The sequence below is a fragment of the Aedes albopictus genome, chromosome 1, assembly GCF_035046485.1.
Source record: "Aedes albopictus strain Foshan chromosome 1, AalbF5, whole genome shotgun sequence".
In the NCBI taxonomy this organism is placed as follows: domain Eukaryota; kingdom Metazoa; phylum Arthropoda; class Insecta; order Diptera; family Culicidae; genus Aedes; species Aedes albopictus.
The window spans coordinates 59,283,217-59,294,289 of NC_085136.1; positions in this window are offsets into that span (position 1 = coordinate 59,283,217).

Below are 11,073 nucleotides of genomic sequence, written 5' to 3' on the forward strand. Positions count from 1 at the left end.
AGCTTCCATGAAATCCTTAGGAAAGATTTCTGGAGTAAGTTTCAAGAAATCATTGAAAGATTTTCCAAATGAATATTAGACAGAATTAATTTCTGGCGAAAAAATGCATCCAGTTTCGATTTTGAGAAGTATTCCGTTGATTTATTCACGGAATATTTATTTCCTAAAAGCGAAACTGGATGCATTTTCTCATTTGTTTTTTTTATTAAATAACGAAGAAATATTTTATAAGCGATTTCCATAAGAAGATACTTTGATCCTTCCTCTAAATGTAAATGGAAAGCAATTTAAAAAATTTTACTCCGATATTTCATAAATAATCTTAAACCAAAAACAATATCCCTATTGAGTCCAGGAGGATTTTACCTGGAAGAAATTCTATAGGATTATTTTGGAGATATTTCTGAAGGCATTGTGTACTTATATTTTTCTGGAGAAAACGCTAGAAGAGTTTCCGAAAAAAAAATATTAAGGAATTTATGAGGAAATTTATGAATGGTTTCCTATTCATAGATACATTCCTGTAGCACCCTATAGAGAAGTTTCTAAAGTAAACTCTGGAGAACTTCATGAAGGAACTCGTGAAACATTTTCAAAAAGGAATCCATTTTAAACGAATTTCATGGAACAATTTCGGAAGGAATGCATGATAGGTTTGATGAAGGAATTCTTAAATAATTTCCTAATTTTCTTAAAGATAGATAAATTTCTGGTTGAAACTCGAGTGAATTTCGGTGATATTTCTAAAGGAATAGCTGGAATAATTTTTAAACAATTTCACAGAGCAGTCGCTGGATTTTTTCCTAAAGATTCTTTAGAAGATTTTTAGAAGGAATTGTAGGAAGAATTTGTAAGGAAATCCATGGATGCTTTCCTGAATGAATCCCTCGAGAAATTTCAAGAGGAATCTCTCGAAGAATTTCATAAGGAATCCCAAAAGTATTTCTGAAGAATTCAATGGAAGAATTTCTAAACAAATGATGATTTAAGAAAGGTTGGAGGAAAAGCTTGAAAAATTCCTGAAGGAATCATTGAAGAAAATTTACGAATGAATCATAGAAAGATTTTTTGTAAGAATCCGTTAAGGGGGGCGACAACGCTCCCTGACACCGATGCGTTGGTTTGCTACTTTGCGCTCAGGCTCAGGTGGCATTTATCAAGTGGCAGCCAATTAATGAAAAAAAGCATTACTGCTAGAGTTAAAACACGGGTTTGCAAGTTCACGATAATCCAAAGTAACGCACAGACCGATGCTGTCTAGCTTCAGGACCAGGAAAACTTCTACAGTGTATTGAATGTCGTCGTGGATAAAGTTCCAAAAGGCGACATCATGATCTGCATATGTGACTTCAGCGCAAGGATCGGCTTTGACAACACGGAATGAGCAAGAAAAGGAAATCAAACGCTACATCAGACGGCACAAGCGAGCAGGGAGTCCGGCTGACGAAGGGGAGAAGCCACCACAACCGGTGATATCCGTCTTCATTACGATATGAGAGGAGCAAGTATGAATCCGAGCCGAGGATGCCAGTGAAAGAAACTACTGGATAGTCTGTTGGCACATTGGCGTAGCCACCTTTTTTCTTTTTTCTCACTCACTCTCCTAAACAAACACGAGGAAGAAAAGGATAAAAGAGGGGGCACAGTCTCCCTCTCGCATCCCGCTCTTTCTCGTTCTTGTTTAGAAGAGTGAGTAAGAAAAAACAAAAGGCTAGCTACGCCAATGGTAACGCGGTCTTGGGATTTAAAAAAAAACGAGTTATTTTATTCACCCGACGTTTCGATACGGGGATAGTGTCATCCGAAGCATGAAGACCAACAATGCTTCCGGGGTCGATTGCATAGGGGTGGTGGGGGTAAAGTGGACAACCTAAGCATTTTGGTCGTTTCCCGCGGAAATGCGGCAAAATCCATCCACTTTTCCGAGTAACATGGAAGGTAATGATATACTCTAAAAATCTTGTAAGGGGTTGCCTTTAAAAATATTGTTTTCTTTGATTATTTTCTTCACCAAATCGTGCATTAAAATAGCGTGAAAAAAAATAGTGGGGGTAAAATGGACAATCGATGGGGTAAAATGAACAAGTCGGTCAAAGTTATATAACAGCATATTGTTTCTATGTTTTTAAATACAAACAATCAAATTTCATACGATACCTTTATTTTGTTGTTTTCAAACTTTTAATACAAACTTTGAAACACACTTAAATAATTATTGTAATAATAGTGTAAAAAACAAGCATTGTTTTGGATGAAAATTATATTTTGTTGATATAAGATATTTTTTTATAACTTTTTACTTCAACTATCTCACGATAGGTATGACGGCTGATGATTCTGAAGTTTGCAAAAAAAAATATGAAATTTTGGTGAAATTTGAATCGATTATCCATTTTACCCCCACGGTTTGATTTTGTTAAAATTATTTCCAAAACTTTTTTTTACAAAACTTATTTTTTTTTTTCGGTCAAATATATTTTTCTACGTGGACTTTATTAGTTTAGGGTGTAAAACTTGTTATTTGAAAATAACTTACGAGAAAACCTTAGCAATTATAAGCAGATTTTACATCATTTCTGATTTTTCACGTGATTTTTTAAGTTTTTGTCATCCTGAAGAGGTTTATTTGATTTTAATGTTCAAGATCAGCAAAAGTAATTCATGCTTAGGCATAAGCTTCAATCATTGAAACATTTTAAAAAAACAATAAAAGCCATGAAACTGTACCCTGTCCATTTTACCCCACCTGTCCACTTTACCCCCACCACCCCTACCAGCAGAGATGCTCAAAACTGGCCCCATGCTATCCACACAAATGTTTCATCAAGTACCTATTCAGTAACTAATACACTGAAATTTCTTTTTATGCCATTGGCTGGGGCTTAATTAATAAGGAGTTGCTTATAAACCAAGTAGACCAAATTTTGTTCTTCTCAGACCCCCTCCCCCTTTCGTAGACTCTCGACCGAACAAATATTTTAAAAATTGTATGGAGCGTAGACTTTGACCAGACTCCCCCTCATCTCAAAAAGTCTACGAGGTTTATGAACGGTCCCTAAGCCATATGAAAGCGGAATCTCGTGCATCAAAAAAGTTAGGGCTCCTGTGGGCATTTAAGTTGGAGCCAATGGGGTTTGGTTTAGACGACGACGAGCTGGTAGCGGTGCTCTCACGTGCGTGTGATGCGACCATGCCTAGGCGAGTCCACCCTAGAAATAGGAGGCCACCGGCTTACTGGTGGACCGACGCGATTGCGGACCTGCGCCGCGCCTGCCTACGGGCTAGGCGGCGGATGCAGCGAGCACGATCAGAGGAAGAGCGAAATGAACGGCGGTGTTCGCCATAGCAAAAGCTGCGCTGAAGACCAAGATAAGGACAAGCAAAAATGCCTGCTTTGAGGGTCTCTATCAGAGTGTCAATGCGAATCCGTGGGGTGGTGATGTCTACAGGGTCGTCTACAGACGAGATGTGTTATGGCTTCTACAGAGAAATCTCCAGAGATGTTGGAGGCTTGATTGGAGGGGATCATTGGAGGACTTTTTCCGCGTCATGATCCTAGTCGTTGGCCTCCTTTCGTAGGACAGCCGGGGACTGGGGCTAGCGATGAGGAGAGGGTCACCGATGTGGAACTTGCGGGGATAGCTAAGTCCCTTAGCGTAGGTAAGGCCCCAGGTCCGGACGGAGTTCCGAACCTGGCCTTAAAAGTAGCTATTGCAGAGGCTTCCGAGATGTTTAGGTCTGCTATGCAGAAATGCCTGGACGAGAGAGTTTTCCCAGAAGCTTGGAAGAGGCAGAGCCTGGTGCTATTGCCAAAGGCGGGAAAACCACCCGGAGACCCGTCGGCATATAGACCAATATGCTTGATTGACACGGCGGGGAAGGTGCTCGAAAAGATCATCCTCAATAGAATGTTGAGGTTCGCCGTGGGCGAATATGGTCTTTCGAGCAACCAGTACGGTTTCCGGAGAGGGAGGGCCACCGTAGACGCTATCTTGTCGGTTACAAATACCGCCAAGAAAGCACTCGAGCCTAAGAGGAGGGGAATTCGCTTTTGCGCGGTAGTGACTGTGGATGTAAGGAATGCGTTTAATAGCGCCAGCTGGTTTGCTATTGCCGATGCGCTCTTGCGTCTAGATTCTCGGAAGTTACTTTCAAAATCGTGTACTAGTCTACGACACAGAGGTGGGACGGAAGTCCTTTCACATAACCTCAGGAGTCCCGAAAGGATCCATCCTGGGTCCGGTGTTATGGAATGTCATGTACGACGAGATGCTGAGGTTAGAGTACCCAGTGGGAGTGGTGATTGTCGGATTTGCCGACGATATTACGCTCGAAGTCTACGGTGAAACGATCGAGGAGGTAAAGTCCAGATCCAGGAAACTGGAGCTGGCTCACCACAAGACAGAGGTGACGGTTGTTAACAACATGCAGTCGGCGCAGCAGACGGAGATCAGTGTAGGAGAGTGTACTATCCTGTCAAAGCGCTCTGTCAAACACTTGGGCGTGATGATCGATGATAAGCTTACCTTCGGTAGCCACGTCGATTATGCCTGTAAAAGAGCCTCCACAGCTATTGCGGCACTGTCCCGGATGATGTCCAATAGCTCTGCGGTGTACGCCAGTAAGCGCAAGCTTCTGGCTTGTGTTGCTACGTCCATACTTAGGTATCACGGCCCGGCGTGGGGCACCGCGCTAAGTACTGAATGCTACCGACGGAAGCTGGAAAGTACTTACAGGCTTATGTGCCTGCGGGTTGCGAGCGTGTACCGTACCGTGTCACACGACGCTCTCTGCGTCATTACTGGTATGGTGCCTATCAGCATTCTTATCAGTGAGGACATGGAGTGATTCGAAATGCGCGGCACAAGAGGCATACGCAGGACTGCCAGGATGGCCTCTATGGTCAAATGGCAGCGCGTGTGGGACAGTTCCACCAAAGGAAGGTGGACCCATAGGTTGATACCGAGGGTAGATAGTTGGATTAATAGGCGCCATGGGGAAGTTACATTCCACCTGACACAGGTCCTTACAGGTCATGGTTGCTTCCGACAGTATCTACACCGTTCCGGGCATGCGGATTCTCCCGAATGCCCAGCGTGCAATGGTTTAGAGGAAACGGCGGAACACGTTTTGTTCGTGTGCCCGCGTTTTCGCACAATGCGTGACCGCATGCTTGCCACATGCGGGGAGGACACAACTCCGGACGATTTGGCTGGAACGCCGTTTCAACGGCTATCACCCATATCGTCTGGCAGCTACAGAGGAGGTGGCGCGTGGACTCGGAGAGTGGCTAGTCCAGATGCAGTACAAGAGGTGGTTCAGGGGTTCGGAGTCGGCTTCGTAGGTCATACCGGTGCCCTGCGGTCGAGATCCTTTCAACGATTAAGTGACCGCGGAGAGGAAGTCCCGGTAGCGGTGCTGTCGTGGCGTCGGTCTACTGGGTTGGATCCGAGCCCGCGATTGGAAAGGGGACCCCGGCAAGGGTCGGGACTGTCAGCAACCTTCTGGTGTAGCTGATAGGGCCTGAAGGGTAGTGATACCCTTGCCTTCAGCAGGTCAGATCGGGTTGCACGTGGGCATCAGTTCTTGATGTCTGCAAAGCAGTTGGGCGCGGGCGGGGTTGACTCTGCCTGCCTTCCGAGGACAAAGGGAGTGGCGAGGACCACTCGGGAGACTGGCTAAGCGCCAGCATGTTACCGTGATGGACTCTCCAGAGTGATTCATCGATATTTGTTGCTGCTAGGCTACGCAGCTAACCTTGAGGGTGCGATGTACACTAGCCCCTCTCTGAAGCAATACCTTCTTGGTGGTTCCGGAGAGACGTAGGGTTTGGCGACCATAGGAATGGTTTAGTGGGTACGAGGAGAGAGTAGTCCCGGCTTTTACTTTTGTTGTAGAAGCCGGCCTCAGACCTACACTACCCTAACCTTCCTGTCACTGGCCATACTAGATGACGACCTGGCTAATGTCGGTACCAAGAGTACCTTCAGTCGGAACGGTGCGGAGTTGATTATTGTCGTTACTTTTTGTAGTCCTGGCCTAGCAATTCATTCGAACTGGAGTGTAGATGATAGCTACACTCACAGCGATCACCTAGCGGTTCGCTACAGTATCAACTATAACAAGAACAGGCAGCGGGTAGAGGAAGAGACGGCTAGGCCAAAACAATAGCAATACACTAGAACTCCAATGGCGCTGTAGTCACATTTCGTATTCAATTATTTTATTAACAATAATTGCATTAATTTACTATTTTCAAGTGTCCATCTTGTAGAGGACCTTTTGTTATTGTAATCAAAATTAACTTGACACTTCTAGTACCGCTGCTGACGCTGTAAGGGCGTGGCAAACTAGATGTTAGTCACACGAACAGTCGCGACATTGGACTTCTGTGGCTAGTTATTCTACTGCCAAAACCAAGCTCTCGCAGGTGGAAGACATCATACTTCGTCACAGCAAACGTGTTGATCGCCTTCACTTCGTTGCCGACTGACAGAAAGCTTCTCAGAACACAGTTGACACGATGCAGTAACTTGTCCTGTAGCTCCTTCTTCATTGCTGTGTAGCGAATACCTCTAAGTTGCAGGTAGCCAAGATATTTGAACGCTTCGCCTTCAATCATAATCCGAATCTCCTCCTGTTTGTTGACGCGGAAATAGCTGACGTCAACTACTTGGCCCCGGCGAAGATGCAGTGATCGACATTTTTCAATTACAAACTCCATCCGAATGTCGTTGCAGAACAGCGTCACAAGCTGCAACAGTGGATACATCCTCTCTACTGATTCCTCAAACAGCTTCAGCTCGTAGGTGGGTTATTCTTGTACTCCTTCCATAGTGGACTAAAGGTATCGCCTTGGAATATCTCCCTCCTGAAGTTCAGGACCGCAATACAACTGGTCCGTTGGTAATTTGTAGGGGCGTGCTACACATCTCTATCGCCTGCTGCATTAGCCTGATGATGTTCACGTCTAACTTATACAATTGCAGTTCCTTGAAAGGGTACGAATTTGGCACTGAGTCGTACGCCTTCTTCCATGTTCGCCATGCTCAGGTTTCTCTGCTTTTCAGTGACTTGACCCACAATGACTGCATCCATGCTGACCTGAACACTTTGGGCAACATATGATGATCTTGTGTGGACTAGAAAACGACCTAAAAAGATCAAATCTTGATCTAAAAATTGGTGCCAACACTGACAGTTATCGCAGTATGTATGCAAAACAGTAATAATTCGTCTCTAATGCACAATTATGTGCTCGGTTCGCTTCCAATCTCAAAGCTTCCATAACCCCGCGATTAATGATAAAAACTCACATTCCTTCCCTCATGGCATCTCTTCTGCATTGCCATCCATGTTGAACCGAGAAAATGTGCACATTTTTACTCTCGACTGTACCCCGGACATACTTACCTCTGTACCTGTAGCACATCATCGACATCGCATATCGTCTTCTTCCTCACTTGTATATGTTTCTACGTGTGTTTCCATTAATAAATTCAAATTAATTGCATTATTATGAGCACCGATGTGTTGTTGCGGGGCAAGGGGATTGAATTAAGCCAACTGCGATGAAAACAAAAAATGAGTGATCCAGCGCTCACTGCGCTCGGCATCGAAGACTGACGGCGGCGACGAATGTGGAAGAGGAGACGACGACGACGATGCAATTGACTGCTCTCAGTGCTCACTAGATGGCGCCTTCCTCCGCACATTTTGAATGATGCTTGCCCCGGAAAAACAAGAAAATAATTACTAAATGGATAGTTGTGTTACGGCGGTGCGGTGGTGGGTGGTGCGAAAGAAATGCGCGCTGCGCCGATGATGCCGTGGTTGTGCTTTAGTGTAAACAATTAAATCATTCTATTGTTTTAAACGGAAACATATTAACATACATTTTGTAGTGCAGCAGCCGGTTGCCATGGTTTCACATGCAGGTTCCCATCTTTCACGGGTGATTTAGTTATTACCGTCACGTCTCGTGGTTCTTGCGGTGGCATTCTCTCCATGTAATTCATACCTTCACTGCACTGGTGGCGTCTTATCATAATCCACATTATTGTGCCCTCACGAGTCGCGAGAGCTGCAAAAACCGTTATCGTTTGTGGGCCAATTGAGAATGGCTTTTCCCTAGTTTCCACACCATCATCCGTCATTAGTCATCTCGAAGCGTCGCTCATCGTTCCCTAATGACACACCTTCGGCCCCCGGCGGCGGATGGAACAATTAAAAATTACAGATGGGGAAATGGGCGATTGGCACGGGTACGTGACGACACGAGGGGAGCGAGAAAACAACTTTTAACAAATATTTTTCCTGTTCACTTTTTTCCAACCGCTTTTCTTTCGATCCGATCCCCTAGGGAGTGTGTTACAGTTTTTTTTTTCGCTCTTTGCTCTTCAAAGCAGAATGTTCCATATTTGTCCCCGCTTCGGGCGTTTGCCGGAGCTGTCCGTTCTCGTTTGAAGTGGCAGCAAGTGGCAGTTTGAGTGCAATTTTCCACTTTAACGGAAACGATGATGATGACGGACGACGTCTCCGAAGTTGCTGGATCGAATGAAGTTTTCCTCTTAGTGGTACCGCTCCGTTAATACTCATTCGTGGAAAAATTTTTGGTATTTTTTCATGTTGTTCTATTTGTTTTTTCTTCTCTGGTTGACAGTTGTCCATGTCAGCAGATTTAAATACCTATTACTTTCTTTCAGATATGTGTAGTGGTATAGAAGGGCAACGTGAAACATCTTCATCCTGTGCCGCACGCAGGTTTATGTTGATAAGGACCTGCAGTCGTTGAGTGTTCTTTACTGATAAGAACCAGGTTCCACTGGCAAATAGCAGCACTAATTGGGTTCTTTAGGGGTATCCAGATTATTTCATAATCGGAATCTATGTCCAAAAATTAGTCGAAATCCAAAATTTTATAATTTTTGGTGGTTTTTTTAAATGCATTCAAAGTTTGTATGGGAAAATTTTTTTGATTGGGGCGAACTGTCATTTTATCGATTGAACTGTCATTTTATCCACGAAAATTAAAATGGTTTCGTTTATTTAACCATCAAACAAAATGATGATTTTTTCAGCACGAGTCGTACATTTATCCAACGAGGCTTGACGAGTTGGATAAATACGACGAGTGCTGAAAAAATCGAGTTTTGCAACGAGTTGTATACAAAGTTTTTTGCAGTTATGACAAATACCCTTGAGTACGATCATTTTTGACTGTCCACTCTCCACATCTGAGGTGTGCGGACTCAACTATTTTGGTCATTCAATTTGAACACATGCGTTTTCTTCCAGTGCTCCCCGGTGTTGAGTTGTTTATCTCTATGGAGATTTTTTTTTTCAAAGTGCACGCATAAACTACTCCACACAAAGTTTAAACAGATGAATAATAGCAAAAGGTTATATATTCAGTATATATTCAGCTAATTTAGTCCTTTATGGGCTTGGAAGAATAATTTGCAAACATTGGGTAAGTTTTACACATAATTTTCATGCAGATAATCGTTAGAAGAGGTTAGAAGAATATTTTTGTATCTGATGACAATGTTTGTGTGTCATTTAACGTTTCACTTGTTTTAGCGTGACAAAGCAATCCGAATTTGTATCCAGGCACACTCTGATCATTTTGGAGGTTTGGCAGCAGCCTGGCTGCTGTCAAATTTCAATCCGCAATCCTCAGCTCCACATACGTTTGAAGAGACACCACGTGCGAGCATCCATGCACGTCTTTTTTTTAATCAGGTAGGCTGTGTTCATAGGTGTCACAAGAGGTCACAAGTATTCGAAGTCGCGTCGGTAACGAGCGTTGTTTGCTGCTGCTGTTTGTCTCTCTAGGGGTGGTGGGGGTAAAGTGGACAACCTAAGCATTTTGGTCGTTTCCCGCGGAAATGCGGCAAAATCCATCTGCTTTTCCGAGTGACATGGAAGGTAATGATATACTCTAAACATCTTGTAAGGGATTGCATTTAAAAAATATTGTTTTCTTTGATAATTTTATTCACCAAATCGTGCATCAAAATAGCGTGAAAAAAATTGGTGGGGGTAAAATGGACAATCGATGGGGTAAAATGAACAAGTCGTTAAAAGTTATATAACAGCATATTGTTTCTATGTTTTTTAATACAAACTATCAAATTTCATACGATACCTTCATTTTGTTGTTTTCAAACTTTTAATACAAACTTAGAAACACACATAAATAATTATCGTAAAAATAGTGTAAAAAACAAGCACTGTTTTGGATGAAAATTATATTTTGTTGATATAAAATATTTTTTTATAATTTTTTACTTCAATTATCTCACGATAGGTATATCGGCTGATGATTCTGAAGTTTGCAAAAAAAAAAAATTAAATTTTGGTGAAATTTGAACCGATTGTCCATTTTACCCCCACGATCTAATTTTGTTAAAATCATTTCCAAAACTTGTTTTTTTACAAAACTTATTTTTTTTTTTCGTTCAAAAATATTGTTCTACATGGACTTTATTGGTTTAGGGTGTAAAACTTGTAATAATTTGAAAATAACTCACGAGAAAACCTTAGCAATTATAAGCAGATTTTACATCATTTCCGATTTTTCACGTGATTTTTAAAGTTTTTGTCATCTTGAAGAGGTTTATTTGATTTTAATGTTCAAGATCAGCAAAAGTATAATGATTCATGCTTAGGCATAAGCTTCAATCGTTGAAACATTTTAAAAAACAATAAAAGCCATGAAACTGTACCCTGTCCATTTTACCCCACCTGTCCACTTTACCCCCACCACCCCTACGTCTGTGCGGCTGATCGAATCAGAATTGAAATCGCTTCTATTCAGATTCGATCGGCCGAAGTGACATAGAAGCAGCCTTCGAATCGACATAAGACTACGGAAGAACATTAGTGTTTCTGAAAACTCGTGAAAAGTGTACACTTGCAAAAGTGCCGAAAAGCAGTACTTTTCGGTACTCTTAAGAGTGTTGAAAAGTAGCACTTTTCGGCACTCTTGATCTAGTAAAGAAAAGTAGGCCGTTTCGGCACACTTTCGACGATTGAGAAGTTCAATCTCATGGCACGTAATTGCAAAAA